The sequence below is a fragment of the Pungitius pungitius genome, unplaced genomic scaffold, assembly GCF_949316345.1.
Source record: "Pungitius pungitius unplaced genomic scaffold, fPunPun2.1 scaffold_24, whole genome shotgun sequence".
In the NCBI taxonomy this organism is placed as follows: Eukaryota; Metazoa; Chordata; class Actinopteri; order Perciformes; family Gasterosteidae; genus Pungitius; species Pungitius pungitius.
Window position 1 is genome coordinate 786,928 of NW_026909886.1, and position 25,139 is coordinate 812,066.

The 25,139-nt window shown below is 45.0% G+C and overlaps 53 non-coding genes across 53 annotated transcripts; all 53 read left to right on the forward strand.

Annotated features, from left to right (window-relative positions):
* The first annotated feature begins 197 nt into the window (after nt 1-197).
* Nucleotides 198-316, forward strand: LOC134117839 (5S ribosomal RNA). The gene has a single exon (XR_009949395.1). It is a non-coding gene; the product is annotated as a 5S ribosomal RNA (ribosomal RNA).
* A 339-nt stretch (nt 317-655) lies between these two features.
* LOC134117840 (5S ribosomal RNA) lies at nt 656-774 on the forward strand. The gene has a single exon (XR_009949396.1). It is a non-coding gene; the product is annotated as a 5S ribosomal RNA (ribosomal RNA).
* Nucleotides 775-1,170: 396 nt separating this feature from the next.
* Nucleotides 1,171-1,289, forward strand: LOC134117841 (5S ribosomal RNA). Its single transcript, XR_009949397.1, has one exon. It is a non-coding gene; the product is annotated as a 5S ribosomal RNA (ribosomal RNA).
* Nucleotides 1,290-1,628: 339 nt separating this feature from the next.
* Nucleotides 1,629-1,747, forward strand: LOC134117842 (5S ribosomal RNA). Its single transcript, XR_009949398.1, has one exon. It is a non-coding gene; the product is annotated as a 5S ribosomal RNA (ribosomal RNA).
* A 396-nt stretch (nt 1,748-2,143) lies between these two features.
* LOC134117843 (5S ribosomal RNA) lies at nt 2,144-2,262 on the forward strand. Its single transcript, XR_009949399.1, has one exon. It is a non-coding gene; the product is annotated as a 5S ribosomal RNA (ribosomal RNA).
* A 396-nt stretch (nt 2,263-2,658) lies between these two features.
* LOC134117844 (5S ribosomal RNA) lies at nt 2,659-2,777 on the forward strand. Its single transcript, XR_009949400.1, has one exon. It is a non-coding gene; the product is annotated as a 5S ribosomal RNA (ribosomal RNA).
* Nucleotides 2,778-3,121: 344 nt separating this feature from the next.
* On the forward strand, nt 3,122-3,240 carry LOC134117845 (5S ribosomal RNA). Its single transcript, XR_009949401.1, has one exon. It is a non-coding gene; the product is annotated as a 5S ribosomal RNA (ribosomal RNA).
* Nucleotides 3,241-3,579: 339 nt separating this feature from the next.
* LOC134117846 (5S ribosomal RNA) lies at nt 3,580-3,698 on the forward strand. Its single transcript, XR_009949402.1, has one exon. It is a non-coding gene; the product is annotated as a 5S ribosomal RNA (ribosomal RNA).
* Nucleotides 3,699-4,093: 395 nt separating this feature from the next.
* Nucleotides 4,094-4,212, forward strand: LOC134118805 (5S ribosomal RNA). Its single transcript, XR_009950366.1, has one exon. It is a non-coding gene; the product is annotated as a 5S ribosomal RNA (ribosomal RNA).
* A 339-nt stretch (nt 4,213-4,551) lies between these two features.
* Nucleotides 4,552-4,670, forward strand: LOC134117847 (5S ribosomal RNA). Its single transcript, XR_009949403.1, has one exon. It is a non-coding gene; the product is annotated as a 5S ribosomal RNA (ribosomal RNA).
* Nucleotides 4,671-5,014: 344 nt separating this feature from the next.
* Nucleotides 5,015-5,133, forward strand: LOC134117849 (5S ribosomal RNA). Its single transcript, XR_009949405.1, has one exon. It is a non-coding gene; the product is annotated as a 5S ribosomal RNA (ribosomal RNA).
* A 339-nt stretch (nt 5,134-5,472) lies between these two features.
* LOC134117850 (5S ribosomal RNA) lies at nt 5,473-5,591 on the forward strand. The gene has a single exon (XR_009949406.1). It is a non-coding gene; the product is annotated as a 5S ribosomal RNA (ribosomal RNA).
* A 395-nt stretch (nt 5,592-5,986) lies between these two features.
* On the forward strand, nt 5,987-6,105 carry LOC134118806 (5S ribosomal RNA). Its single transcript, XR_009950367.1, has one exon. It is a non-coding gene; the product is annotated as a 5S ribosomal RNA (ribosomal RNA).
* Nucleotides 6,106-6,444: 339 nt separating this feature from the next.
* LOC134117851 (5S ribosomal RNA) lies at nt 6,445-6,563 on the forward strand. Its single transcript, XR_009949407.1, has one exon. It is a non-coding gene; the product is annotated as a 5S ribosomal RNA (ribosomal RNA).
* A 344-nt stretch (nt 6,564-6,907) lies between these two features.
* Nucleotides 6,908-7,026, forward strand: LOC134117852 (5S ribosomal RNA). The gene has a single exon (XR_009949408.1). It is a non-coding gene; the product is annotated as a 5S ribosomal RNA (ribosomal RNA).
* A 339-nt stretch (nt 7,027-7,365) lies between these two features.
* LOC134117853 (5S ribosomal RNA) lies at nt 7,366-7,484 on the forward strand. The gene has a single exon (XR_009949409.1). It is a non-coding gene; the product is annotated as a 5S ribosomal RNA (ribosomal RNA).
* Nucleotides 7,485-7,823: 339 nt separating this feature from the next.
* LOC134117854 (5S ribosomal RNA) lies at nt 7,824-7,942 on the forward strand. Its single transcript, XR_009949410.1, has one exon. It is a non-coding gene; the product is annotated as a 5S ribosomal RNA (ribosomal RNA).
* Nucleotides 7,943-8,286: 344 nt separating this feature from the next.
* Nucleotides 8,287-8,405, forward strand: LOC134117855 (5S ribosomal RNA). The gene has a single exon (XR_009949411.1). It is a non-coding gene; the product is annotated as a 5S ribosomal RNA (ribosomal RNA).
* Nucleotides 8,406-8,800: 395 nt separating this feature from the next.
* On the forward strand, nt 8,801-8,919 carry LOC134117856 (5S ribosomal RNA). The gene has a single exon (XR_009949412.1). It is a non-coding gene; the product is annotated as a 5S ribosomal RNA (ribosomal RNA).
* A 339-nt stretch (nt 8,920-9,258) lies between these two features.
* On the forward strand, nt 9,259-9,377 carry LOC134117857 (5S ribosomal RNA). The gene has a single exon (XR_009949413.1). It is a non-coding gene; the product is annotated as a 5S ribosomal RNA (ribosomal RNA).
* Nucleotides 9,378-9,721: 344 nt separating this feature from the next.
* Nucleotides 9,722-9,840, forward strand: LOC134118824 (5S ribosomal RNA). The gene has a single exon (XR_009950385.1). It is a non-coding gene; the product is annotated as a 5S ribosomal RNA (ribosomal RNA).
* A 339-nt stretch (nt 9,841-10,179) lies between these two features.
* Nucleotides 10,180-10,298, forward strand: LOC134117858 (5S ribosomal RNA). The gene has a single exon (XR_009949414.1). It is a non-coding gene; the product is annotated as a 5S ribosomal RNA (ribosomal RNA).
* A 395-nt stretch (nt 10,299-10,693) lies between these two features.
* LOC134118807 (5S ribosomal RNA) lies at nt 10,694-10,812 on the forward strand. Its single transcript, XR_009950368.1, has one exon. It is a non-coding gene; the product is annotated as a 5S ribosomal RNA (ribosomal RNA).
* A 339-nt stretch (nt 10,813-11,151) lies between these two features.
* On the forward strand, nt 11,152-11,270 carry LOC134117860 (5S ribosomal RNA). Its single transcript, XR_009949416.1, has one exon. It is a non-coding gene; the product is annotated as a 5S ribosomal RNA (ribosomal RNA).
* A 395-nt stretch (nt 11,271-11,665) lies between these two features.
* LOC134118808 (5S ribosomal RNA) lies at nt 11,666-11,784 on the forward strand. Its single transcript, XR_009950369.1, has one exon. It is a non-coding gene; the product is annotated as a 5S ribosomal RNA (ribosomal RNA).
* Nucleotides 11,785-12,123: 339 nt separating this feature from the next.
* LOC134117861 (5S ribosomal RNA) lies at nt 12,124-12,242 on the forward strand. The gene has a single exon (XR_009949417.1). It is a non-coding gene; the product is annotated as a 5S ribosomal RNA (ribosomal RNA).
* Nucleotides 12,243-12,586: 344 nt separating this feature from the next.
* On the forward strand, nt 12,587-12,705 carry LOC134117862 (5S ribosomal RNA). The gene has a single exon (XR_009949418.1). It is a non-coding gene; the product is annotated as a 5S ribosomal RNA (ribosomal RNA).
* A 339-nt stretch (nt 12,706-13,044) lies between these two features.
* LOC134117863 (5S ribosomal RNA) lies at nt 13,045-13,163 on the forward strand. The gene has a single exon (XR_009949419.1). It is a non-coding gene; the product is annotated as a 5S ribosomal RNA (ribosomal RNA).
* Nucleotides 13,164-13,502: 339 nt separating this feature from the next.
* On the forward strand, nt 13,503-13,621 carry LOC134117864 (5S ribosomal RNA). Its single transcript, XR_009949420.1, has one exon. It is a non-coding gene; the product is annotated as a 5S ribosomal RNA (ribosomal RNA).
* A 344-nt stretch (nt 13,622-13,965) lies between these two features.
* LOC134117865 (5S ribosomal RNA) lies at nt 13,966-14,084 on the forward strand. The gene has a single exon (XR_009949421.1). It is a non-coding gene; the product is annotated as a 5S ribosomal RNA (ribosomal RNA).
* Nucleotides 14,085-14,479: 395 nt separating this feature from the next.
* LOC134117866 (5S ribosomal RNA) lies at nt 14,480-14,598 on the forward strand. Its single transcript, XR_009949422.1, has one exon. It is a non-coding gene; the product is annotated as a 5S ribosomal RNA (ribosomal RNA).
* A 339-nt stretch (nt 14,599-14,937) lies between these two features.
* Nucleotides 14,938-15,056, forward strand: LOC134117867 (5S ribosomal RNA). Its single transcript, XR_009949423.1, has one exon. It is a non-coding gene; the product is annotated as a 5S ribosomal RNA (ribosomal RNA).
* Nucleotides 15,057-15,400: 344 nt separating this feature from the next.
* Nucleotides 15,401-15,519, forward strand: LOC134118825 (5S ribosomal RNA). Its single transcript, XR_009950386.1, has one exon. It is a non-coding gene; the product is annotated as a 5S ribosomal RNA (ribosomal RNA).
* Nucleotides 15,520-15,858: 339 nt separating this feature from the next.
* On the forward strand, nt 15,859-15,977 carry LOC134117868 (5S ribosomal RNA). The gene has a single exon (XR_009949424.1). It is a non-coding gene; the product is annotated as a 5S ribosomal RNA (ribosomal RNA).
* Nucleotides 15,978-16,372: 395 nt separating this feature from the next.
* On the forward strand, nt 16,373-16,491 carry LOC134118809 (5S ribosomal RNA). The gene has a single exon (XR_009950370.1). It is a non-coding gene; the product is annotated as a 5S ribosomal RNA (ribosomal RNA).
* A 339-nt stretch (nt 16,492-16,830) lies between these two features.
* Nucleotides 16,831-16,949, forward strand: LOC134117869 (5S ribosomal RNA). The gene has a single exon (XR_009949425.1). It is a non-coding gene; the product is annotated as a 5S ribosomal RNA (ribosomal RNA).
* Nucleotides 16,950-17,344: 395 nt separating this feature from the next.
* On the forward strand, nt 17,345-17,463 carry LOC134117871 (5S ribosomal RNA). The gene has a single exon (XR_009949427.1). It is a non-coding gene; the product is annotated as a 5S ribosomal RNA (ribosomal RNA).
* Nucleotides 17,464-17,802: 339 nt separating this feature from the next.
* On the forward strand, nt 17,803-17,921 carry LOC134117872 (5S ribosomal RNA). The gene has a single exon (XR_009949428.1). It is a non-coding gene; the product is annotated as a 5S ribosomal RNA (ribosomal RNA).
* Nucleotides 17,922-18,316: 395 nt separating this feature from the next.
* LOC134118810 (5S ribosomal RNA) lies at nt 18,317-18,435 on the forward strand. Its single transcript, XR_009950371.1, has one exon. It is a non-coding gene; the product is annotated as a 5S ribosomal RNA (ribosomal RNA).
* Nucleotides 18,436-18,773: 338 nt separating this feature from the next.
* On the forward strand, nt 18,774-18,892 carry LOC134117873 (5S ribosomal RNA). The gene has a single exon (XR_009949429.1). It is a non-coding gene; the product is annotated as a 5S ribosomal RNA (ribosomal RNA).
* A 395-nt stretch (nt 18,893-19,287) lies between these two features.
* On the forward strand, nt 19,288-19,406 carry LOC134117874 (5S ribosomal RNA). The gene has a single exon (XR_009949430.1). It is a non-coding gene; the product is annotated as a 5S ribosomal RNA (ribosomal RNA).
* A 339-nt stretch (nt 19,407-19,745) lies between these two features.
* Nucleotides 19,746-19,864, forward strand: LOC134117875 (5S ribosomal RNA). Its single transcript, XR_009949431.1, has one exon. It is a non-coding gene; the product is annotated as a 5S ribosomal RNA (ribosomal RNA).
* Nucleotides 19,865-20,208: 344 nt separating this feature from the next.
* Nucleotides 20,209-20,327, forward strand: LOC134117876 (5S ribosomal RNA). Its single transcript, XR_009949432.1, has one exon. It is a non-coding gene; the product is annotated as a 5S ribosomal RNA (ribosomal RNA).
* A 339-nt stretch (nt 20,328-20,666) lies between these two features.
* On the forward strand, nt 20,667-20,785 carry LOC134117877 (5S ribosomal RNA). The gene has a single exon (XR_009949433.1). It is a non-coding gene; the product is annotated as a 5S ribosomal RNA (ribosomal RNA).
* Nucleotides 20,786-21,124: 339 nt separating this feature from the next.
* On the forward strand, nt 21,125-21,243 carry LOC134117878 (5S ribosomal RNA). The gene has a single exon (XR_009949434.1). It is a non-coding gene; the product is annotated as a 5S ribosomal RNA (ribosomal RNA).
* A 344-nt stretch (nt 21,244-21,587) lies between these two features.
* On the forward strand, nt 21,588-21,706 carry LOC134117879 (5S ribosomal RNA). The gene has a single exon (XR_009949435.1). It is a non-coding gene; the product is annotated as a 5S ribosomal RNA (ribosomal RNA).
* A 339-nt stretch (nt 21,707-22,045) lies between these two features.
* LOC134117880 (5S ribosomal RNA) lies at nt 22,046-22,164 on the forward strand. Its single transcript, XR_009949436.1, has one exon. It is a non-coding gene; the product is annotated as a 5S ribosomal RNA (ribosomal RNA).
* A 339-nt stretch (nt 22,165-22,503) lies between these two features.
* Nucleotides 22,504-22,622, forward strand: LOC134117882 (5S ribosomal RNA). The gene has a single exon (XR_009949438.1). It is a non-coding gene; the product is annotated as a 5S ribosomal RNA (ribosomal RNA).
* Nucleotides 22,623-22,966: 344 nt separating this feature from the next.
* On the forward strand, nt 22,967-23,085 carry LOC134117883 (5S ribosomal RNA). Its single transcript, XR_009949439.1, has one exon. It is a non-coding gene; the product is annotated as a 5S ribosomal RNA (ribosomal RNA).
* A 339-nt stretch (nt 23,086-23,424) lies between these two features.
* LOC134117884 (5S ribosomal RNA) lies at nt 23,425-23,543 on the forward strand. Its single transcript, XR_009949440.1, has one exon. It is a non-coding gene; the product is annotated as a 5S ribosomal RNA (ribosomal RNA).
* Nucleotides 23,544-23,887: 344 nt separating this feature from the next.
* Nucleotides 23,888-24,006, forward strand: LOC134117885 (5S ribosomal RNA). Its single transcript, XR_009949441.1, has one exon. It is a non-coding gene; the product is annotated as a 5S ribosomal RNA (ribosomal RNA).
* A 339-nt stretch (nt 24,007-24,345) lies between these two features.
* LOC134118651 (5S ribosomal RNA) lies at nt 24,346-24,464 on the forward strand. Its single transcript, XR_009950211.1, has one exon. It is a non-coding gene; the product is annotated as a 5S ribosomal RNA (ribosomal RNA).
* Nucleotides 24,465-24,803: 339 nt separating this feature from the next.
* LOC134117886 (5S ribosomal RNA) lies at nt 24,804-24,922 on the forward strand. The gene has a single exon (XR_009949442.1). It is a non-coding gene; the product is annotated as a 5S ribosomal RNA (ribosomal RNA).
* Nucleotides 24,923-25,139: the final 217 nt, after the last annotated feature.

The following is a 25,139-nucleotide window of genomic DNA, read 5'->3' on the forward strand; positions in this document are numbered from 1 at the left end:
ATACTATTGTTTGTAATTTAGCCGTTGAAATACAGGTGCTAACCCAACATGTTAGAATTGCCAGTGAAGAAAAGTAAAGTTACCTTCAGGCTTTAGGAACCTCTCTTGCCAATGCTAAGAACTGCTTCAATTTTAGAAAAAGAAACTTCTGATTATCTTTGACACGTTTTAAAGGATTAGGAAAAAGATGAAAAGCAGCTTACGGCCATACCTCTCTGGTTCCGCCCGATCTCGTCTGATCTCGGAAGCTAAGCAGAGCAGGGCCTGGTTAGTACCTGGATGGAAGACCGCCTGGGAATCCCAGGTGCCGTAAGCTTTTTCACTTCTCTCTCTGAAAGCCGCCCAGCGCCGTAGATTGTACACCTACACAATTGTAAAAAAAATTTCACATTGTAGAAGAGATGCAATAGGAAGAAGATGAAAGGTGGCTTACGTCCATACCATCGTCAGGCCATTTGAGGTGGCGGGGACTGCAATGGCCATTCACCGATTGGCTGGGACTCCTGGGCGGGTCTTCTCTAGTCCATCCAATTTTCGGCATGGGATGTCACAGCCTTCTTTGCATACCCTTATTTAACCCACACAAAGATGCCAACGGCAGGCGTGTCATAATTCATTGACGCATTATAAAGGATTAGGAAAAAGATGAAAAGCAGCTTACGGCCATACCTCTCTGGTTCCGCCCGATCTCGTCTGATCTCGGAAGCTAAGCAGAGCAGGGCCTGGTTAGTACCTGGATGGAAGACCGCCTGGGAATCCCAGGTGCCGTAAGCTTTTTCACTTCTCTCTGGAAGCCGCCGAGCGCCGCAGATTGTACACCTACAAATTACAAAAAGTATATCACATTGTCGAAGAGATGCATGTTTAGTGTTGTTTTAACGTTGGATATATAAGGAACTTAGACAATATCATCAAAAATGATTCCGTTTCATGGTTGCTAAATTAGTGTTGATCAACATTTAACAATTGGCATACTTTTGTTTGTAATTTAGCCGTTGAAATACAGGTGCTAACCCAACATGTTAGAATTGCCAGTGAAGAAAAGTAAAGTTACCTTCAGGTTTTAGGAACCTCTCTTGCCAATCCTAAGAACTGCTTCAATTTTAGAAAAACAAACTCTTCTGATTATCTTTGACACGTTTTAAAGGATTAGGAAAAAGATAAAAAGCAGCTTACGGCCATACCTCTCTGGTTCCGCCCGATCTCGTCTGATCTCGGAAGCTAAGCAGAGCAGGGCCTGGTTAGTACCTGGATGGAAGACCGCCTGGGAATCCCAGGTGCCGTAAGCTTTTTCACTTCTCTCTCCGAAAGCCGCCCAGGGCCGCAGATTGTACACCTACACAATTGTAAAAAGCATTTCACATTGTAGAAGAGATGCAATAGGAAGAAGATGAAAGGTGGCTTACGTCCGTACCATCGTCAGGCCATTTGAGGTGGCGGGGACTGCAATGGCCATCCACCGATTGGCTGGGACTCCTGGGCGGGTCTTCTCTAGTCCATCCAATTTTCGGCATAGGATGTCACAGCCTTCTTTGCATACCCTTATTTAACCCACACAAAGATGCCAACGGCAGGCGTGACATAATTTTTTGACGCATTATAAAGGATTAGGAAAAAGATAAAGAGCAGCTTACGGCCATACCTCTCTGGTTCCGCCCGATCTCGTCTGATCTCGGAAGCTAAGCAGAGCAGGGCCTGGTTAGTACCTGGATGGAAGACCGCCTGGGAATCCCAGGTGCCGTAAGCTTTTTCACTTCTCTCTGGAAGCCGCCGAGCGCCGCAGATTGTACACCTACAAATTACAAAAAGTATATCACATTGTCGAAGAGATGCATGTTTAGTGTTGTTTTAACGTTGGATATATAAGGAACTTAGACAATATAATCAAAAATGATTCCGTTTCATGGTTGCTAAATTAGTGTTGATCAACATTTAACAATTGGCATACTTTTGTTTGTAATTTAGCCGTTGAAATACAGGTGCTAACCCAACATGTTAGAATTGCCAGTGAAGAAAAGTAAAGTTACCTTCAGGTTTTAGGAACCTCTCTTGCCAATCCTAAGAACTGCTTCAATTTTAGAAAAAGAAACTCTTCTGATTATCTTTGACACGTTTTAAAGGATTAGGAAAAAGGTAAAAAGCAGCTTACGGCCATACCTCTCTGGTTCCGCCCGATCTCGTCTGATCTCGGAAGCTAAGCAGAGCAGGGCCTGGTTAGTACCTGGATGGAAGACCGCCTGGGAATCCCAGGTGCCGTAAGCTTTTTCACTTCTCTCTGGAAGCCGCCGAGCGCCGCAGATTGTACACCTACAAATTACAAAAAGTATATCACATTGTCGAAGAGATGCATGTTTAGTGTTGTTTTAACGTTGGATATATAAGGAACTTAGACAATATCATCAAAATTGATTCCGTTTCATGGTTGCTAAATTAGTGTTGATCAACATTTAACAATTGGCATACTTTTGTTTGTAATTTAGCCGTTGAAATACAGGTGCTAACCCAACATGTTAGAATTGCCAGTGAAGAAAAGTAAAGTTACCTTCAGGTTTTAGGAACCTCTCTTGCCAATCCTAAGAACTGCTTCAATTTTAGAAAAAGAAACTCTTCTGATTATCTTTGACACGTTTTAAAGGATTAGGAAAAAGGTAAAAACCAGCTTACGGCCATACCTCTCTGGTTCCGCCCGATCTCGTCTGATCTCGGAAGCTAAGCAGAGCAGGGCCTGGTTAGTACCTGGATGGAAGACCGCCTGGGAATCCCAGGTGCCGTAAGCTTTTTCACTTCTCTCTCCGAAAGCCGCCCAGCGCCGTAGATTGTACACCTGTTTTAAAGTTGGATATGAAAGGAAATTAGACAATATTATCCAAAATGATTCCGTTTCATGATTGCTAAATTAGTGTTGATCAACATTTACGATTGGCATACTATTGTTTGTAATTTAGCCGTTGAAATACAGGTGCTAACCCAACATGTTAGAATTGCCAGTGAAGAAAAGTAAAGTTACCTTCAGGCTTTAGGAACCTCTCTTGCCAATGCTAAGAACTGCTTCAATTTTAGAAAAAGAAACTTCTGATTATCTTTGACACGTTTTAAAGGATTAGGAAAAAGATGAAAAGCAGCTTACGGCCATACCTCTCTGGTTCCGCCCGATCTCGTCTGATCTCGGAAGCTAAGCAGAGCAGGGCCTGGTTAGTACCTGGATGGAAGACCGCCTGGGAATCCCAGGTGCCGTAAGCTTTTTCACTTCTCTCTCCGAAAGCCGCCCAGGGCCGCAGATTGTACACCTACACAATTGTAAAAAGCATTTCACATTGTAGAAGAGATGCAATAGGAAGAAGATGAAAGGTGGCTTACGTCCGTACCATCGTCAGGCCATTTGAGGTGGCGGGGACTGCAATGGCCATCCACCGATTGGCTGGGACTCCTGGGCGGGTCTTCTCTAGTCCATCCAATTTTCGGCATAGGATGTCACAGCCTTCTTTGCATACCCTTATTTAACCCACACAAAGATGCCAACGGCAGGCGTGACATAATTTTTTGACGCATTATAAAGGATTAGGAAAAAGATAAAGAGCAGCTTACGGCCATACCTCTCTGGTTCCGCCCGATCTCGTCTGATCTCGGAAGCTAAGCAGAGCAGGGCCTGGTTAGTACCTGGATGGAAGACCGCCTGGGAATCCCAGGTGCCGTAAGCTTTTTTGCTTCTCTCTCCGAAAGCCGCCGAGCGCCGCAGATTGTACACCTACAAATTACAAAAAGAACATCACATTGTTGAAGAGATGCATGTTTAGTGTTGTTTTAACGTTGGATATGAAAGGAAATTAGACAATATTATCCAAAATGATTCCGTTTCATGATTGCTAAATTAGTGTTGATCAACATTTACGATTGGCATACTATTGTTTGTAATTTAGCCGTTGAAATACAGGTGCTAACCCAACATGTTAGAATTGCCAGTGAAGAAAAGTAAAGTTACCTTCAGGCTTTAGGAACCTCTCTTGCCAATGCTAAGAACTGCTTCAATTTTAGAAAAAGAAACTTCTGATTATCTTTGACACGTTTTAAAGGATTAGGAAAAAGATGAAAAGCAGCTTACGGCCATACCTCTCTGGTTCCGCCCGATCTCGTCTGATCTCGGAAGCTAAGCAGAGCAGGGCCTGGTTAGTACCTGGATGGAAGATCGCCTGGGAATCCCAGGTGCCGTAAGCTTTTTCACTTCTCTCTCTGAAAGCCGCCCAGCGCCGTAGATTGTACACCTACACAATTGTAAAAAAAATTTCACATTGTAGAAGAGATGCAATAGGAAGAAGATGAAAGGTGGCTTACGTCCATACCATCGTCAGGCCATTTGAGGTGGCGGGGACTGCAATGGCCATTCACCGATTGGCTGGGACTCCTGGGCGGGTCTTCTCTAGTCCATCCAATTTTCGGCATGGGATGTCACAGCCTTCTTTGCATACCCTTATTTAACCCACACAAAGATGCCAACGGCAGGCGTGTCATAATTCATTGACGCATTATAAAGGATTAGGAAAAAGATGAAAAGCAGCTTACGGCCATACCTCTCTGGTTCCGCCCGATCTCGTCTGATCTCGGAAGCTAAGCAGAGCAGGGCCTGGTTAGTACCTGGATGGAAGACCGCCTGGGAATCCCAGGTGCCGTAAGCTTTTTCACTTCTCTCTCCGAAAGCCGCCCAGCGCCGTAGATTGTACACCTGTTTTAAATTTGGATATGAAAGGAAATTAGACAATATTATCCAAAATGATTCCGTTTCATGATTGCTAAATTAGTGTTGATCAACATTTACGATTGGCATACTATTGTTTGTAATTTAGCCGTTGAAATACAGGTGCTAACCCAACATGTTAGAATTGCCAGTGAAGAAAAGTAAAGTTACCTTCAGGCTTTAGGAACCTCTCTTGCCAATGCTAAGAACTGCTTCAATTTTAGAAAAAGAAACTTCTGATTATCTTTGACACGTTTTAAAGGATTAGGAAAAAGATGAAAAGCAGCTTACGGCCATACCTCTCTGGTTCCGCCCGATCTCGTCTGATCTCGGAAGCTAAGCAGAGCAGGGCCTGGTTAGTACCTGGATGGAAGACCGCCTGGGAATCCCAGGTGCCGTAAGCTTTTTCACTTCTCTCTCTGAAAGCCGCCCAGCGCCGTAGATTGTACACCTACACAATTGTAAAAAAAAATTCACATTGTAGAAGAGATGCAATAGGAAGAAGATGAAAGGTGGCTTACGTCCATACCATCGTCAGGCCATTTGAGGTGGCGGGGACTGCAATGGCCATTCACCGATTGGCTGGGACTCCTGGGCGGGTCTTCTCTAGTCCATCCAATTTTCGGCATGGGATGTCACAGCCTTCTTTGCATACCCTTATTTAACCCACACAAAGATGCCAACGGCAGGCGTGTCATAATTCATTGACGCATTATAAAGGATTAGGAAAAAGATGAAAAGCAGCTTACGGCCATACCTCTCTGGTTCCGCCCGATCTCGTCTGATCTCGGAAGCTAAGCAGAGCAGGGCCTGGTTAGTACCTGGATGGAAGACCGCCTGGGAATCCCAGGTGCCGTAAGCTTTTTTGCTTCTCTCTCCGAAAGCCGCCGAGCGCCGCAGATTGTACACCTACAAATTACAAAAAGAACATCACATTGTTGAAGAGATGCATGTTTAGTGTTGTTTTAACGTTGGATATGAAAGGAAATTAGACAATATTATCCAAAATGATTCCGTTTCATGATTGCTAAATTAGTGTTGATCAACATTTACGATTGGCATACTATTGTTTGTAATTTAGCCGTTGAAATACAGGTGCTAACCCAACATGTTAGAATTGCCAGTGAAGAAAAGTAAAGTTACCTTCAGGCTTTAGGAACCTCTCTTGCCAATGCTAAGAACTGCTTCAATTTTAGAAAAAGAAACTTCTGATTATCTTTGACACGTTTTAAAGGATTAGGAAAAAGATGAAAAGCAGCTTACGGCCATACCTCTCTGGTTCCGCCCGATCTCGTCTGATCTCGGAAGCTAAGCAGAGCAGGGCCTGGTTAGTACCTGGATGGAAGATCGCCTGGGAATCCCAGGTGCCGTAAGCTTTTTCACTTCTCTCTCTGAAAGCCGCCCAGCGCCGTAGATTGTACACCTACACAATTGTAAAAAAAATTTCACATTGTAGAAGAGATGCAATAGGAAGAAGATGAAAGGTGGCTTACGTCCATACCATCGTCAGGCCATTTGAGGTGGCGGGGACTGCAATGGCCATTCACCGATTGGCTGGGACTCCTGGGCGGGTCTTCTCTAGTCCATCCAATTTTCGGCATGGGATGTCACAGCCTTCTTTGCATACCCTTATTTAACCCACACAAAGATGCCAACGGCAGGCGTGTCATAATTCATTGACGCATTATAAAGGATTAGGAAAAAGATGAAAAGCAGCTTACGGCCATACCTCTCTGGTTCCGCCCGATCTCGTCTGATCTCGGAAGCTAAGCAGAGCAGGGCCTGGTTAGTACCTGGATGGAAGACCGCCTGGGAATCCCAGGTGCCGTAAGCTTTTTCACTTCTCTCTCCGAAAGCCGCCCAGCGCCGTAGATTGTACACCTGTTTTAAAGTTGGATATGAAAGGAAATTAGACAATATTATCCAAAATGATTCCGTTTCATGATTGCTAAATTAGTGTTGATCCACATTTACGATTGGCATACTATTGTTTGTAATTTAGCCGTTGAAATACAGGTGCTAACCCAACATGTTAGAATTGCCAGTGAAGAAAAGTAAAGTTACCTTCAGGCTTTAGGAACCTCTCTTGCCAATGCTAAGAACTGCTTCAATTTTAGAAAAAGAAACTTCTGATTATCTTTGACACGTTTTAAAGGATTAGGAAAAAGATGAAAAGCAGCTTACGGCCATACCTCTCTGGTTCCGCCCGATCTCGTCTGATCTCGGAAGCTAAGCAGAGCAGGGCCTGGTTAGTACCTGGATGGAAGACCGCCTGGGAATCCCAGGTGCCGTAAGCTTTTTCACTTCTCTCTCTGAAAGCCGCCCAGCGCCGTAGATTGTACACCTACACAATTGTAAAAAAAAATTCACATTGTAGAAGAGATGCAATAGGAAGAAGATGAAAGGTGGCTTACGTCCATACCATCGTCAGGCCATTTGAGGTGGCGGGGACTGCAATGGCCATTCACCGATTGGCTGGGACTCCTGGGCGGGTCTTCTCTAGTCCATCCAATTTTCGGCATGGGATGTCACAGCCTTCTTTGCATACCCTTATTTAACCCACACAAAGATGCCAACGGCAGGCGTGTCATAATTCATTGACGCATTATAAAGGATTAGGAAAAAGATGAAAAGCAGCTTACGGCCATACCTCTCTGGTTCCGCCCGATCTCGTCTGATCTCGGAAGCTAAGCAGAGCAGGGCCTGGTTAGTACCTGGATGGAAGACCGCCTGGGAATCCCAGGTGCCGTAAGCTTTTTCACTTCTCTCTCTGAAAGCCGCCCAGCGCCGTAGATTGTACACCTACACAATTGTAAAAAAAATTTCACATTGTAGAAGAGATGCAATAGGAAGAAGATGAAAGGTGGCTTACGTCCATACCATCGTCAGGCCATTTGAGGTGGCGGGGACTGCAATGGCCATTCACCGATTGGCTGGGACTCCTGGGCGGGTCTTCTCTAGTCCATCCAATTTTCGGCATGGGATGTCACAGCCTTCTTTGCATACCCTTATTTAACCCACACAAAGATGCCAACGGCAGGCGTGTCATAATTCATTGACGCATTATAAAGGATTAGGAAAAAGATGAAAAGCAGCTTACGGCCATACCTCTCTGGTTCCGCCCGATCTCGTCTGATCTCGGAAGCTAAGCAGAGCAGGGCCTGGTTAGTACCTGGATGGAAGACCGCCTGGGAATCCCAGGTGCCGTAAGCTTTTTCACTTCTCTCTCCGAAAGCCGCCCAGCGCCGTAGATTGTACACCTGTTTTAAAGTTGGATATGAAAGGAAATTAGACAATATTATCCAAAATGATTCCGTTTCATGATTGCTAAATTAGTGTTGATCAACATTTACGATTGGCATACTATTGTTTGTAATTTAGCCGTTGAAATACAGGTGCTAACCCAACATGTTAGAATTGCCAGTGAAGAAAAGTAAAGTTACCTTCAGGCTTTAGGAACCTCTCTTGCCAATGCTAAGAACTGCTTCAATTTTAGAAAAAGAAACTTCTGATTATCTTTGACACGTTTTAAAGGATTAGGAAAAAGATGAAAAGCAGCTTACGGCCATACCTCTCTGGTTCCGCCCGATCTCGTCTGATCTCGGAAGCTAAGCAGAGCAGGGCCTGGTTAGTACCTGGATGGAAGACCGCCTGGGAATCCCAGGTGCCGTAAGCTTTTTCACTTCTCTCTCCGAAAGCCGCCGAGCGCCGCAGATTGTACACCTACAAATTACAAAAAGAACATCACATTGTTGAAGATATGCATGTTTAGTGTTGTTTTAACGTTGGATATGAAAGGAAATTAGACAATATTATCCAAAATGATTCCGTTTCATGATTGCTAAATTAGTGTTGATCAACATTTACGATTGGCATACTATTGTTTGTAATTTAGCCGTTGAAATACAGGTGCTAACCCAACATGTTAGAATTGCCAGTGAAGAAAAGTAAAGTTACCTTCAGGCTTTAGGAACCTCTCTTGCCAATGCTAAGAACTGCTTCAATTTTAGAAAAAGAAACTTCTGATTATCTTTGACACGTTTTAAAGGATTAGGAAAAAGATGAAAAGCAGCTTACGGCCATACCTCTCTGGTTCCGCCCGATCTCGTCTGATCTCGGAAGCTAAGCAGAGCAGGGCCTGGTTAGTACCTGGATGGAAGACCGCCTGGGAATCCCAGGTGCCGTAAGCTTTTTCACTTCTCTCTCTGAAAGCCGCCCAGCGCCGTAGATTGTACACCTACACAATTGTAAAAAAAATTTCACATTGTAGAAGAGATGCAATAGGAAGAAGATGAAAGGTGGCTTACGTCCATACCATCGTCAGGCCATTTGAGGTGGCGGGGACTGCAATGGCCATTCACCGATTGGCTGGGACTCCTGGGCGGGTCTTCTCTAGTCCATCCAATTTTCGGCATGGGATGTCACAGCCTTCTTTGCATACCCTTATTTAACCCACACAAAGATGCCAACGGCAGGCGTGTCATAATTCATTGACGCATTATAAAGGATTAGGAAAAAGATGAAAAGCAGCTTACGGCCATACCTCTCTGGTTCCGCCCGATCTCGTCTGATCTCGGAAGCTAAGCAGAGCAGGGCCTGGTTAGTACCTGGATGGAAGACCGCCTGGGAATCCCAGGTGCCGTAAGCTTTTTCACTTCTCTCTCCGAAAGCCGCCCAGCGCCGTAGATTGTACACCTATTTTAAAGTTGGATATGAAAGGAAATTAGACAATATTATCCAAAATGATTCCGTTTCATGATTGCTAAATTAGTGTTGATCAACATTTACGATTGGCATACTATTGTTTGTAATTTAGCCGTTGAAATACAGGTGCTAACCCAACATGTTAGAATTGCCAGTGAAGAAAAGTAAAGTTACCTTCAGGCTTTAGGAACCTCTCTTGCCAATGCTAAGAACTGCTTCAATTTTAGAAAAAGAAACTTCTGATTATCTTTGACACGTTTTAAAGGATTAGGAAAAAGATGAAAAGCAGCTTACGGCCATACCTCTCTGGTTCCGCCCGATCTCGTCTGATCTCGGAAGCTAAGCAGAGCAGGGTCTGGTTAGTACCTGGATGGAAGACCGCCTGGGAATCCCAGGTGCCGTAAGCTTTTTCACTTCTCTCTCTGAAAGCCGCCCAGCGCCGTAGATTGTACACCTACACAATTGTAAAAAAAAATTCACATTGTAGAAGAGATGCAATAGGAAGAAGATGAAAGGTGGCTTACGTCCATACCATCGTCAGGCCATTTGAGGTGGCGGGGACTGCAATGGCCATTCACCGATTGGCTGGGACTCCTGGGCGGGTCTTCTCTAGTCCATCCAATTTTCGGCATGGGATGTCACAGCCTTCTTTGCATACCCTTATTTAACCCACACAAAGATGCCAACGGCAGGCGTGTCATAATTCATTGACGCATTATAAAGGATTAGGAAAAAGATGAAAAGCAGCTTACGGCCATACCTCTCTGGTTCCGCCCGATCTCGTCTGATCTCGGAAGCTAAGCAGAGCAGGGCCTGGTTAGTACCTGGATGGAAGACCGCCTGGGAATCCCAGGTGCCGTAAGCTTTTTCACTTCTCTCTCCGAAAGCCGCCGAGCGCCGCAGATTGTACACCTACAAATTACAAAAAGAACATCACATTGTTGAAGAGATGCATGTTTAGTGTTGTTTTAACGTTGGATATGAAAGGAAATTAGACAATATTATCCAAAATGATTCCGTTTCATGATTGCTAAATTAGTGTTGATCAACATTTACGATTGGCATACTATTGTTTGTAATTTAGCCGTTGAAATACAGGTGCTAACCCAACATGTTAGAATTGCCAGTGAAGAAAAGTAAAGTTACCTTCAGGCTTTAGGAACCTCTCTTGCCAATGCTAAGAACTGCTTCAATTTTAGAAAAAGAAACTTCTGATTATCTTTGACACGTTTTAAAGGATTAGGAAAAAGATGAAAAGCAGCTTACGGCCATACCTCTCTGGTTCCGCCCGATCTCGTCTGATCTCGGAAGCTAAGCAGAGCAGGGCCTGGTTAGTACCTGGATGGAAGATCGCCTGGGAATCCCAGGTGCCGTAAGCTTTTTCACTTCTCTCTCTGAAAGCCGCCCAGCGCCGTAGATTGTACACCTACACAATTGTAAAAAAAAATTCACATTGTAGAAGAGATGCAATAGGAAGAAGATGAAAGGTGGCTTACGTCCATACCATCGTCAGGCCATTTGAGGTGGCGGGGACTGCAATGGCCATTCACCGATTGGCTGGGACTCCTGGGCGGGTCTTCTCTAGTCCATCCAATTTTCGGCATGGGATGTCACAGCCTTCTTTGCATACCCTTATTTAACCCACACAAAGATGCCAACGGCAGGCGTGTCATAATTCATTGACGCATTATAAAGGATTAGGAAAAAGATGAAAAGCAGCTTACGGCCATACCTCTCTGGTTCCGCCCGATCTCGTCTGATCTCGGAAGCTAAGCAGAGCAGGGCCTGGTTAGTACCTGGATGGAAGACCGCCTGGGAATCCCAGGTGCCGTAAGCTTTTTTGCTTCTCTCTCCGAAAGCCGCCGAGCGCCGCAGATTGTACACCTACAAATTACAAAAAGAACATCACATTGTTGAAGAGATGCATGTTTAGTGTTGTTTTAACGTTGGATATGAAAGGAAATTAGACAATATTATCCAAAATGATTCCGTTTCATGATTGCTAAATTAGTGTTGATCAACATTTACGATTGGCATACTATTGTTTGTAATTTAGCCGTTGAAATACAGGTGCTAACCCAACATGTTAGAATTGCCAGTGAAGAAAAGTAAAGTTACCTTCAGGCTTTAGGAACCTCTCTTGCCAATGCTAAGAACTGCTTCAATTTTAGAAAAAGAAACTTCTGATTATCTTTGACACGTTTTAAAGGATTAGGAAAAAGATGAAAAGCAGCTTACGGCCATACCTCTCTGGTTCCGCCCGATCTCGTCTGATCTCGGAAGCTAAGCAGAGCAGGGCCTGGTTAGTACCTGGATGGAAGATCGCCTGGGAATCCCAGGTGCCGTAAGCTTTTTCACTTCTCTCTCTGAAAGCCGCCCAGCGCCGTAGATTGTACACCTACACAATTGTAAAAAAAATTTCACATTGTAGAAGAGATGCAATAGGAAGAAGATGAAAGGTGGCTTACGTCCATACCATCGTCAGGCCATTTGAGGTGGCGGGGACTGCAATGGCCATTCACCGATTGGCTGGGACTCCTGGGCGGGTCTTCTCTAGTCCATCCAATTTTCGGCATGGGATGTCACAGCCTTCTTTGCATACCCTTATTTAACCCACACAAAGATGCCAACGGCAGGCGTGTCATAATTCATTGACGCATTATAAAGGATTAGGAAAAAGATGAAAAGCAGCTTACGGCCATACCTCTCTGGTTCCGCCCGATCTCGTCTGATCTCGGAAGCTAAGCAGAGCAGGGCCTGGTTAGTACCTGGATGGAAGACCGCCTGGGAATCCCAGGTGCCGTAAGCTTTTTCACTTCTCTCTCCGAAAGCCGCCCAGCGCCGTAGATTGTACACCTGTTTTAAAGTTGGATATGAAAGGAAATTAGACAATATTATCCAAAATGATTCCGTTTCATGATTGCTAAATTAGTGTTGATCCACATTTACGATTGGCATACTATTGTTTGTAATTTAGCCGTTGAAATACAGGTGCTAACCCAACATGTTAGAATTGCCAGTGAAGAAAAGTAAAGTTACCTTCAGGCTTTAGGAACCTCTCTTGCCAATGCTAAGAACTGCTTCAATTTTAGAAAAAGAAACTTCTGATTATCTTTGACACGTTTTAAAGGATTAGGAAAAAGATGAAAAGCAGCTTACGGCCATACCTCTCTGGTTCCGCCCGATCTCGTCTGATCTCGGAAGCTAAGCAGAGCAGGGCCTGGTTAGTACCTGGATGGAAGACCGCCTGGGAATCCCAGGTGCCGTAAGCTTTTTCACTTCTCTCTCTGAAAGCCGCCCAGCGCCGTAGATTGTACACCTACACAATTGTAAAAAAAAATTCACATTGTAGAAGAGATGCAATAGGAAGAAGATGAAAGGTGGCTTACGTCCATACCATCGTCAGGCCATTTGAGGTGGCGGGGACTGCAATGGCCATTCACCGATTGGCTGGGACTCCTGGGCGGGTCTTCTCTAGTCCATCCAATTTTCGGCATGGGATGTCACAGCCTTCTTTGCATACCCTTATTTAACCCACACAAAGATGCCAACGGCAGGCGTGTCATAATTCATTGACGCATTATAAAGGATTAGGAAAAAGATGAAAAGCAGCTTACGGCCATACCTCTCTGGTTCCGCCCGATCTCGTCTGATCTCGGAAGCTAAGCAGAGCAGGGCCTGGTTAGTACCTGGATGGAAGACCGCCTGGGAATCCCAGGTGCCGTAAGCTTTTTCACTTCTCTCTCTGAAAGCCGCCCAGCGCCGTAGATTGTACACCTACACAATTGTAAAAAAAATTTCACATTGTAGAAGAGATGCAATAGGAAGAAGATGAAAGGTGGCTTACGTCCATACCATCGTCAGGCCATTTGAGGTGGCGGGGACTGCAATGGCCATTCACCGATTGGCTGGGACTCCTGGGCGGGTCTTCTCTAGTCCATCCAATTTTCGGCATGGGATGTCACAGCCTTCTTTGCATACCCTTATTTAACCCACACAAAGATGCCAACGGCAGGCGTGTCATAATTCATTGACGCATTATAAAGGATTAGGAAAAAGATGAAAAGCAGCTTACGGCCATACCTCTCTGGTTCCGCCCGATCTCGTCTGATCTCGGAAGCTAAGCAGAGCAGGGCCTGGTTAGTACCTGGATGGAAGACCGCCTGGGAATCCCAGGTGCCGTAAGCTTTTTCACTTCTCTCTCCGAAAGCCGCCCAGCGCCGTAGATTGTACACCTGTTTTAAAGTTGGATATGAAAGGAAATTAGACAATATTATCCAAAATGATTCCGTTTCATGATTGCTAAATTAGTGTTGATCAACATTTACGATTGGCATACTATTGTTTGTAATTTAGCCGTTGAAATACAGGTGCTAACCCAACATGTTAGAATTGCCAGTGAAGAAAAGTAAAGTTACCTTCAGGCTTTAGGAACCTCTCTTGCCAATGCTAAGAACTGCTTCAATTTTAGAAAAAGAAACTTCTGATTATCTTTGACACGTTTTAAAGGATTAGGAAAAAGATGAAAAGCAGCTTACGGCCATACCTCTCTGGTTCCGCCCGATCTCGTCTGATCTCGGAAGCTAAGCAGAGCAGGGCCTGGTTAGTACCTGGATGGAAGACCGCCTGGGAATCCCAGGTGCCGTAAGCTTTTTCACTTCTCTCTCCGAAAGCCGCCGAGCGCCGCAGATTGTACACCTACAAATTACAAAAAGAACATCACATTGTTGAAGATATGCATGTTTAGTGTTGTTTTAACGTTGGATATGAAAGGAAATTAGACAATATTATCCAAAATGATTCCGTTTCATGATTGCTAAATTAGTGTTGATCAACATTTACGATTGGCATACTATTGTTTGTAATTTAGCCGTTGAAATACAGGTGCTAACCCAACATGTTAGAATTGCCAGTGAAGAAAAGTAAAGTTACCTTCAGGCTTTAGGAACCTCTCTTGCCAATGCTAAGAACTGCTTCAATTTTAGAAAAAGAAACTTCTGATTATCTTTGACACGTTTTAAAGGATTAGGAAAAAGATGAAAAGCAGCTTACGGCCATACCTCTCTGGTTCCGCCCGATCTCGTCTGATCTCGGAAGCTAAGCAGAGCAGGGCCTGGTTAGTACCTGGATGGAAGACCGCCTGGGAATCCCAGGTGCCGTAAGCTTTTTCACTTCTCTCTCTGAAAGCCGCCCAGCGCCGTAGATTGTACACCTACACAATTGTAAAAAAAATTTCACATTGTAGAAGAGATGCAATAGGAAGAAGATGAAAGGTGGCTTACGTCCATACCATCGTCAGGCCATTTGAGGTGGCGGGGACTGCAATGGCCATTCACCGATTGGCTGGGACTCCTGGGCGGGTCTTCTCTAGTCCATCCAATTTTCGGCATGGGATGTCACAGCCTTCTTTGCATACCCTTATTTAACCCACACAAAGATGCCAACGGCAGGCGTGTCATAATTCATTGACGCATTATAAAGGATTAGGAAAAAGATGAAAAGCAGCTTACGGCCATACCTCTCTGGTTCCGCCCGATCTCGTCTGATCTCGGAAGCTAAGCAGAGCAGGGCCTGGTTAGTACCTGGATGGAAGACCGCCTGGGAATCCCAGGTGCCGTAAGCTTTTTCACTTCTCTCTCCGAAAGCCGCCCAGCGCCGTAGATTGTACACCTATTTTAAAGTTGGATATGAAAGGAAATTAGACAATATTATCCAAAATGATTCCGTTTCATGATTGCTAAATTAGTGTTGATCAACATTTACGATTGGCATACTATTGTTTGTAATTTAGCCGTTGAAATACAGGTGCTAACCCAACATGTTAGAATTGCCAGTGAAGAAAAGTAAAGTTACCTTCAGGCTTTAGGAACCTCTCTTGCCAATGCTAAGAACTGCTTCAATTTTAGAAAAAGAAACTTCTGATTATCTTTGACACGTTTTAAAGGATTAGGAAAAAGATGAAAAGCAGCTTACGGCCATACCTCTCTGGTTCCGCCCGATCTCGTCTGATCTCGGAAGCTAAGCAGAGCAGGGTCTGGTTAGTACCTGGATGGAAGACCGCCTGGGAATCCCAGGTGCCGTAAGCTTTTTCACTTCTCTCTCTGAAAGCCGCCCAGCGCCGTAGATTGTACACCTACACAATTGTAAAAAAAAATTCACATTGTAGAAGAGATGCAATAGGAAGAAGATGAAAGGTGGCTTACGTCCATACCATCGTCAGGCCATTTGAGGTGGCGGGGACTGCAATGGCCATTCACCGATTGGCTGGGACTCCTGGGCGGGTCTTCTCTAGTCCATCCAATTTTCGGCATGGGATGTCACAGCCTTCTTTGCATACCCTTATTTAACCCACACAAAGATGCCAACGGCAGGCGTGTCATAATTCATTGACGCATTATAAAGGATTAGGAAAAAGATGAAAAGCAGCTTACGGCCATACCTCTCTGGTTCCGCCCGATCTCGTCTGATCTCGGAAGCTAAGCAGAGCAGGGCCTGGTTAGTACCTGGATGGAAGACCGCCTGGGAATCCCAGGTGCCGTAAGCTTTTTCACTTCTCTCTCCGAAAGCCGCCGAGCGCCGCAGATTGTACACCTACAAATTACAAAAAGAACATCACATTGTTGAAGAGATGCATGTTTAGTGTTGTTTTAACGTTGGATATGAAAGGAAATTAGACAATATTATCCAAAATGATTCCGTTTCATGATTGCTAAATTAGTGTTGATCAACATTTACGATTGGCATACTATTGTTTGTAATTTAGCCGTTGAAATACAGGTGCTAACCCAACATGTTAGAATTGCCAGTGAAGAAAAGTAAAGTTACCTTCAGGCTTTAGGAACCTCTCTTGCCAATGCTAAGAACTGCTTCAATTTTAGAAAAAGAAACTTCTGATTATCTTTGACACGTTTTAAAGGATTAGGAAAAAGATGAAAAGCAGCTTACGGCCATACCTCTCTGGTTCCGCCCGATCTCGTCTGATCTCGGAAGCTAAGCAGAGCAGGGCCTGGTTAGTACCTGGATGGAAGATCGCCTGGGAATCCCAGGTGCCGTAAGCTTTTTCACTTCTCTCTCTGAAAGCCGCCCAGCGCCGTAGATTGTACACCTACACAATTGTAAAAAAAAATTCACATTGTAGAAGAGATGCAATAGGAAGAAGATGAAAGGTGGCTTACGTCCATACCATCGTCAGGCCATTTGAGGTGGCGGGGACTGCAATGGCCATTCACCGATTGGCTGGGACTCCTGGGCGGGTCTTCTCTAGTCCATCCAATTTTCGGCATGGGATGTCACAGCCTTCTTTGCATACCCTTATTTAACCCACACAAAGATGCCAACGGCAGGCGTGTCATAATTCATTGACGCATTATAAAGGATTAGGAAAAAGATGAAAAGCAGCTTACGGCCATACCTCTCTGGTTCCGCCCGATCTCGTCTGATCTCGGAAGCTAAGCAGAGCAGGGCCTGGTTAGTACCTGGATGGAAGACCGCCTGGGAATCCCAGGTGCCGTAAGCTTTTTCACTTCTCTCTCCGAAAGCCGCCGAGCGCCGCAGATTGTACACCTACAAATTACAAAAAGAACATCACATTGTTGAAGAGATGCATGTTTAGTGTTGTTTTAACGTTGGATATGAAAGGAAATTAGACAATATTATCCAAAATGATTCCGTTTCATGATTGCTAAATTAGTGTTGATCAACATTTACGATTGGCATACTATTGTTTGTAATTTAGCCGTTGAAATACAGGTGCTAACCCAACATGTTAGAATTGCCAGTGAAGAAAAGTAAAGTTACCTTCAGGCTTTAGGAACCTCTCTTGCCAATGCTAAGAACTGCTTCAATTTTAGAAAAAGAAACTTCTGATTATCTTTGACACGTTTTAAAGGATTAGGAAAAAGATGAAAAGCAGCTTACGGCCATACCTCTCTGGTTCCGCCCGATCTCGTCTGATCTCGGAAGCTAAGCAGAGCAGGGCCTGGTTAGTACCTGGATGGAAGACCGCCTGGGAATCCCAGGTGCCGTAAGCTTTTTCACTTCTCTCTCTGAAAGCCGCCCAGCGCCGTAGATTGTACACCTACACAATTGTAAAAAAAAATTCACATTGTAGAAGAGATGCAATAGGAAGAAGATGAAAGGTGGCTTACGTCCATACCATCGTCAGGCCATTTGAGGTGGCGGGGACTGCAATGGCCATTCACCGATTGGCTGGGACTCCTGGGCGGGTCTTCTCTAGTCCATCCAATTTTCGGCATGGGATGTCACAGCCTTCTTTGCATACCCTTATTTAACCCACACAAAGATGCCAACGGCAGGCGTGTCATAATTCATTGACGCATTATAAAGGATTAGGAAAAAGATGAAAAGCAGCTTACGGCCATACCTCTCTGGTTCCGCCCGATCTCGTCTGATCTCGGAAGCTAAGCAGAGCAGGGCCTGGTTAGTACCTGGATGGAAGACCGCCTGGGAATCCCAGGTGCCGTAAGCTTTTTCACTTCTCTCTCCGAAAGCCGCCGAGCGCCGCAGATTGTACACCTACAAATTACAAAAAGAACATCACATTGTTGAAGAGATGCATGTTTAGTGTTGTTTTAACGTTGGATATGAAAGGAAATTAGACAATATTATCCAAAATGATTCCGTTTCATGATTGCTAAATTAGTGTTGATCAACATTTACGATTGGCATACTATTGTTTGTAATTTAGCCGTTGAAATACAGGTGCTAACCCAACATGTTAGAATTGCCAGTGAAGAAAAGTAAAGTTACCTTCAGGCTTTAGGAACCTCTCTTGCCAATGCTAAGAACTGCTTCAATTTTAGAAAAAGAAACTTCTGATTATCTTTGACACGTTTTAAAGGATTAGGAAAAAGATGAAAAGCAGCTTACGGCCATACCTCTCTGGTTCCGCCCGATCTCGTCTGATCTCGGAAGCTAAGCAGAGCAGGGCCTGGTTAGTACCTGGATGGAAGATCGCCTGGGAATCCCAGGTGCCGTAAGCTTTTTCACTTCTCTCTCTGAAAGCCGCCCAGCGCCGTAGATTGTACACCTACACAATTGAAAAAAAAATTCACATTGTAGAAGAGATGCAATAGGAAGAAGATGAAAGGTGGCTTACGTCCATACCATCGTCAGGCCATTTGAGGTGGCGGGGACTGCAATGGCCATTCACCGATTGGCTGGGACTCCTGGGCGGGTCTTCTCTAGTCCATCCAATTTTCGGCATGGGATGTCACAGCCTTCTTTGCATACCCTTATTTAACCCACACAAAGATGCCAACGGCAGGCGTGTCATAATTCATTGACGCATTATAAAGGATTAGGAAAAAGATGAAAAGCAGCTTACGGCCATACCTCTCTGGTTCCGCCCGATCTCGTCTGATCTCGGAAGCTAAGCAGAGCAGGGCCTGGTTAGTACCTGGATGGAAGACCGCCTGGGAATCCCAGGTGCCGTAAGCTTTTTCACTTCTCTCTCCGAAAGCCGCCGAGCGCCGCAGATTGTACACCTACAAATTACAAAAAGAACATCACATTGTTGAAGAGATGCATGTTTAGTGTTGTTTTAACGTTGGATATGAAAGGAAATTAGACAATATTATCCAAAATGATTCCGTTTCATGATTGCTAAATTAGTGTTGATCAACATTTACGATTGGCATACTATTGTTTGTAATTTAGCCGTTGAAATACAGGTGCTAACCCAACATGTTAGAATTGCCAGTGAAGAAAAGTAAAGTTACCTTCAGGCTTTAGGAACCTCTCTTGCCAATGCTAAGAACTGCTTCAATTTTAGAAAAAGAAACTTCTGATTATCTTTGACACGTTTTAAAGGATTAGGAAAAAGATGAAAAGCAGCTTACGGCCATACCTCTCTGGTTCCGCCCGATCTCGTCTGATCTCGGAAGCTAAGCAGAGCAGGGCCTGGTTAGTACCTGGATGGAAGACCGCCTGGGAATCCCAGGTGCCGTAAGCTTTTTCACTTCTCTCTCTGAAAGCCGCCCAGCGCCGTAGATTGTACACCTACACAATTGTAAAAAAAATTTCACATTGTAGAAGAGATGCAATAGGAAGAAGATGAAAGGTGGCTTACGTCCATACCATCGTCAGGCCATTTGAGGTGGCGGGGACTGCAATGGCCATTCACCGATTGGCTGGGACTCCTGGGCGGGTCTTCTCTAGTCCATCCAATTTTCGGCATGGGATGTCACAGCCTTCTTTGCATACCCTTATTTAACCCACACAAAGATGCCAACGGCAGGCGTGTCATAATTCATTGACGCATTATAAAGGATTAGGAAAAAGATGAAAAGCAGCTTACGGCCATACCTCTCTGGTTCCGCCCGATCTCGTCTGATCTCGGAAGCTAAGCAGAGCAGGGCCTGGTTAGTACCTGGATGGAAGACCGCCTGGGAATCCCAGGTGCCGTAAGCTTTTTCACTTCTCTCTCCGAAAGCCGCCCAGCGCCGTAGATTGTACACCTGTTTTAAAGTTGGATATGAAAGGAAATTAGACAATATTATCCAAAATGATTCCGTTTCATGATTGCTAAATTAGTGTTGATCAACATTTACGATTGGCATACTATTGTTTGTAATTTAGCCGTTGAAATACAGGTGCTAACCCAACATGTTAGAATTGCCAGTGAAGAAAAGTAAAGTTACCTTCAGGCTTTAGGAACCTCTCTTGCCAATGCTAAGAACTGCTTCAATTTTAGAAAAAGAAACTTCTGATTATCTTTGACACGTTTTAAAGGATTAGGAAAAAGATGAAAAGCAGCTTACGGCCATACCTCTCTGGTTCCGCCCGATCTCGTCTGATCTCGGAAGCTAAGCAGAGCAGGGCCTGGTTAGTACCTGGATGGAAGACCGCCTGGGAATCCCAGGTGCCGTAAGCTTTTTCACTTCTCTCTCTGAAAGCCGCCCAGCGCCGTAGATTGTACACCTACACAATTGTAAAAAAAAATTCACATTGTAGAAGAGATGCAATAGGAAGAAGATGAAAGGTGGCTTACGTCCATACCATCGTCAGGCCATTTGAGGTGGCGGGGACTGCAATGGCCATTCACCGATTGGCTGGGACTCCTGGGCGGGTCTTCTCTAGTCCATCCAATTTTCGGCATGGGATGTCACAGCCTTCTTTGCATACCCTTATTTAACCCACACAAAGATGCCAACGGCAGGCGTGTCATAATTCATTGACGCATTATAAAGGATTAGGAAAAAGATGAAAAGCAGCTTACGGCCATACCTCTCTGGTTCCGCCCGATCTCGTCTGATCTCGGAAGCTAAGCAGAGCAGGGCCTGGTTAGTACCTGGATGGAAGACCGCCTGGGAATCCCAGGTGCCGTAAGCTTTTTCACTTCTCTCTCTGAAAGCCGCCCAGCGCCGTAGATTGTACACCTACACAATTGTAAAAAAAATTTCACATTGTAGAAGAGATGCAATAGGAAGAAGATGAAAGGTGGCTTACGTCCATACCATCGTCAGGCCATTTGAGGTGGCGGGGACTGCAATGGCCATTCACCGATTGGCTGGGACTCCTGGGCGGGTCTTCTCTAGTCCATCCAATTTTCGGCATGGGATGTCACAGCCTTCTTTGCATACCCTTATTTAACCCACACAAAGATGCCAACGGCAGGCGTGTCATAATTCATTGACGCATTATAAAGGATTAGGAAAAAGATGAAAAGCAGCTTACGGCCATACCTCTCTGGTTCCGCCCGATCTCGTCTGATCTCGGAAGCTAAGCAGAGCAGGGCCTGGTTAGTACCTGGATGGAAGACCGCCTGGGAATCCCAGGTGCCGTAAGCTTTTTCACTTCTCTCTCCGAAAGCCGCCCAGCGCCGTAGATTGTACACCTGTTTTAAAGTTGGATATGAAAGGAAATTAGACAATATTATCCAAAATGATTCCGTTTCATGATTGCTAAATTAGTGTTGATCAACATTTACGATTGGCATACTATTGTTTGTAATTTAGCCGTTGAAATACAGGTGCTAACCCAACATGTTAGAATTGCCAGTGAAGAAAAGTAAAGTTACCTTCAGGCTTTAGGAACCTCTCTTGCCAATGCTAAGAACTGCTTCAATTTTAGAAAAAGAAACTTCTGATTATCTTTGACACGTTTTAAAGGATTAGGAAAAAGATGAAAAGCAGCTTACGGCCATACCTCTCTGGTTCCGCCCGATCTCGTCTGATCTCGGAAGCTAAGCAGAGCAGGGCCTGGTTAGTACCTGGATGGAAGACCGCCTGGGAATCCCAGGTGCCGTAAGCTTTTTCACTTCTCTCTCTGAAAGCCGCCCAGCGCCGTAGATTGTACACCTACACAATTGTAAAAAAAAATTCACATTGTAGAAGAGATGCAATAGGAAGAAGATGAAAGGTGGCTTACGTCCATACCATCGTCAGGCCATTTGAGGTGGCGGGGACTGCAATGGCCATTCACCGATTGGCTGGGACTCCTGGGCGGGTCTTCTCTAGTCCATCCAATTTTCGGCATGGGATGTCACAGCCTTCTTTGCATACCCTTATTTAACCCACACAAAGATGCCAACGGCAGGCGTGTCATAATTCATTGACGCATTATAAAGGATTAGGAAAAAGATGAAAAGCAGCTTACGGCCATACCTCTCTGGTTCCGCCCGATCTCGTCTGATCTCGGAAGCTAAGCAGAGCAGGGCCTGGTTAGTACCTGGATGGAAGACCGCCTGGGAATCCCAGGTGCCGTAAGCTTTTTCACTTCTCTCTCTGAAAGCCGCCCAGCGCCGTAGATTGTACACCTACACAATTGTAAAAAAAATTTCACATTGTAGAAGAGATGCAATAGGAAGAAGATGAAAGGTGGCTTACGTCCATACCATCGTCAGGCCATTTGAGGTGGCGGGGACTGCAATGGCCATTCACCGATTGGCTGGGACTCCTGGGCGGGTCTTCTCTAGTCCATCCAATTTTCGGCATGGGATGTCACAGCCTTCTTTGCATACCCTTATTTAACCCACACAAAGATGCCAACGGCAGGCGTGTCATAATTCATTGACGCATTATAAAGGATTAGGAAAAAGATGAAAAGCAGCTTACGGCCATACCTCTCTGGTTCCGCCCGATCTCGTCTGATCTCGGAAGCTAAGCAGAGCAGGGCCTGGTTAGTACCTGGATGGAAGACCGCCTGGGAATCCCAGGTGCCGTAAGCTTTTTCACTTCTCTCTCCGAAAGCCGCCCAGCGCCGTAGATTGTACACCTGTTTTAAAGTTGGATATGAAAGGAAATTAGACAATATTATCCAAAATGATTCCGTTTCATGATTGCTAAATTAGTGTTGATCAACATTTACGATTGGCATACTATTGTTTGTAATTTAGCCGTTGAAATACAGGTGCTAACCCAACATGTTAGAATTGCCAGTGAAGAAAAGTAAAGTTACCTTCAGGCTTTAGGAACCTCTCTTGCCAATGCTAAGAACTGCTTCAATTTTAGAAAAAGAAACTTCTGATTATCTTTGACACGTTTTAAAGGATTAGGAAAAAGATGAAAAGCAGCTTACGGCCATACCTCTCTGGTTCCGCCCGATCTCGTCTGATCTCGGAAGCTAAGCAGAGCAGGGCCTGGTTAGTACCTGGATGGAAGACCGCCTGGGAATCCCAGGTGCCGTAAGCTTTTTCACTTCTCTCTCTGAAAGCCGCCCAGCGCCGTAGATTGTACACCTACACAATTGTAAAAAAAAATTCACATTGTAGAAGAGATGCAATAGGAAGAAGATGAAAGGTGGCTTACGTCCATACCATCGTCAGGCCATTTGAGGTGGCGGGGACTGCAATGGCCATTCACCGATTGGCTGGGACTCCTGGGCGGGTCTTCTCTAGTCCATCCAATTTTCGGCATGGGATGTCACAGCCTTCTTTGCATACCCTTATTTAACCCACACAAAGATGCCAACGGCAGGCGTGTCATAATTCATTGACGCATTATAAAGGATTAGGAAAAAGATGAAAAGCAGCTTACGGCCATACCTCTCTGGTTCCGCCCGATCTCGTCTGATCTCGGAAGCTAAGCAGAGCAGGGCCTGGTTAGTACCTGGATGGAAGACCGCCTGGGAATCCCAGGTGCCGTAAGCTTTTTCACTTCTCTCTCCGAAAGCCGCCCAGCGCCGTAGATTGTACACCTGTTTTAAAGTTGGATATGAAAGGAAATTAGACAATATTATCCAAAATGATTCCGTTTCATGATTGCTAAATTAGTGTTGATCAACATTTACGATTGGCATACTATTGTTTGTAATTTAGCCGTTGAAATACAGGTGCTAACCCAACATGTTAGAATTGCCAGTGAAGAAAAGTAAAGTTACCTTCAGGCTTTAGGAACCTCTCTTGCCAATGCTAAGAACTGCTTCAATTTTAGAAAAAGAAACTTCTGATTATCGTTGACACGTTTTAAAGGATTAGGAAAAAGATGAAAAGCAGCTTACGGCCATACCTCTCTGGTTCCGCCCGATCTCGTCTGATCTCGGAAGCTAAGCAGAGCAGGGCCTGGTTAGTACCTGGATGGAAGACCGCCTGGGAATCCCAGGTGCCGTAAGCTTTTTCACTTCTCTCTCTGAAAGCCGCCCAGCGCCGTAGATTGTACACCTACACAATTGTAAAAAAAAATTCACATTGTAGAAGAGATGCAATAGGAAGAAGATGAAAGGTGGCTTACGTCCATACCATCGTCAGGCCATTTGAGGTGGCGGGGACTGCAATGGCCATTCACCGATTGGCTGGGACTCCTGGGCGGGTCTTCTCTAGTCCATCCAATTTTCGGCATGGGATGTCACAGCCTTCTTTGCATACCCTTATTTAACCCACACAAAGATGCCAACGGCAGGCGTGTCATAATTCATTGACGCATTATAAAGGATTAGGAAAAAGATGAAAAGCAGCTTACGGCCATACCTCTCTGGTTCCGCCCGATCTCGTCTGATCTCGGAAGCTAAGCAGAGCAGGGCCTGGTTAGTACCTGGATGGAAGACCGCCTGGGAATCCCAGGTGCCGTAGGCTTTTTCACTTCTCTCTCTGAAAGCCGCCCAGCGCCGTAGATTGTACACCTACACAATTGTAAAAAAAATTTCACATTGTAGAAGAGATGCAATAGGAAGAAGATGAAAGGTGGCTTACGTCCATACCATCGTCAGGCCATTTGAGGTGGCGGGGACTGCAATGGCCATTCACCGATTGGCTGGGACTCCTGGGCGGGTCTTCTCTAGTCCATCCAATTTTCGGCATGGGATGTCACAGCCTTCTTTGCATACCCTTATTTAACCCACACAAAGATGCCAACGGCAGGCGTGTCATAATTCATTGACGCATTATAAAGGATTAGGAAAAAGATGAAAAGCAGCTTACGGCCATACCTCTCTGGTTCCGCCCGATCTCGTCTGATCTCGGAAGCTAAGCAGAGCAGGGCCTGGTTAGTACCTGGATGGAAGACCGCCTGGGAATCCCAGGTGCCGTAAGCTTTTTCACTTCTCTCTCCGAAAGCCGCCCAGCGCCGTAGATTGTACACCTGTTTTAAAGTTGGATATGAAAGGAAATTAGACAATATTATCCAAAATGATTCCGTTTCATGATTGCTAAATTAGTGTTGATCAACATTTACGATTGGCATACTATTGTTTGTAATTTAGCCGTTGAAATACAGGTGCTAACCCAACATGTTAGAATTGCCAGTGAAGA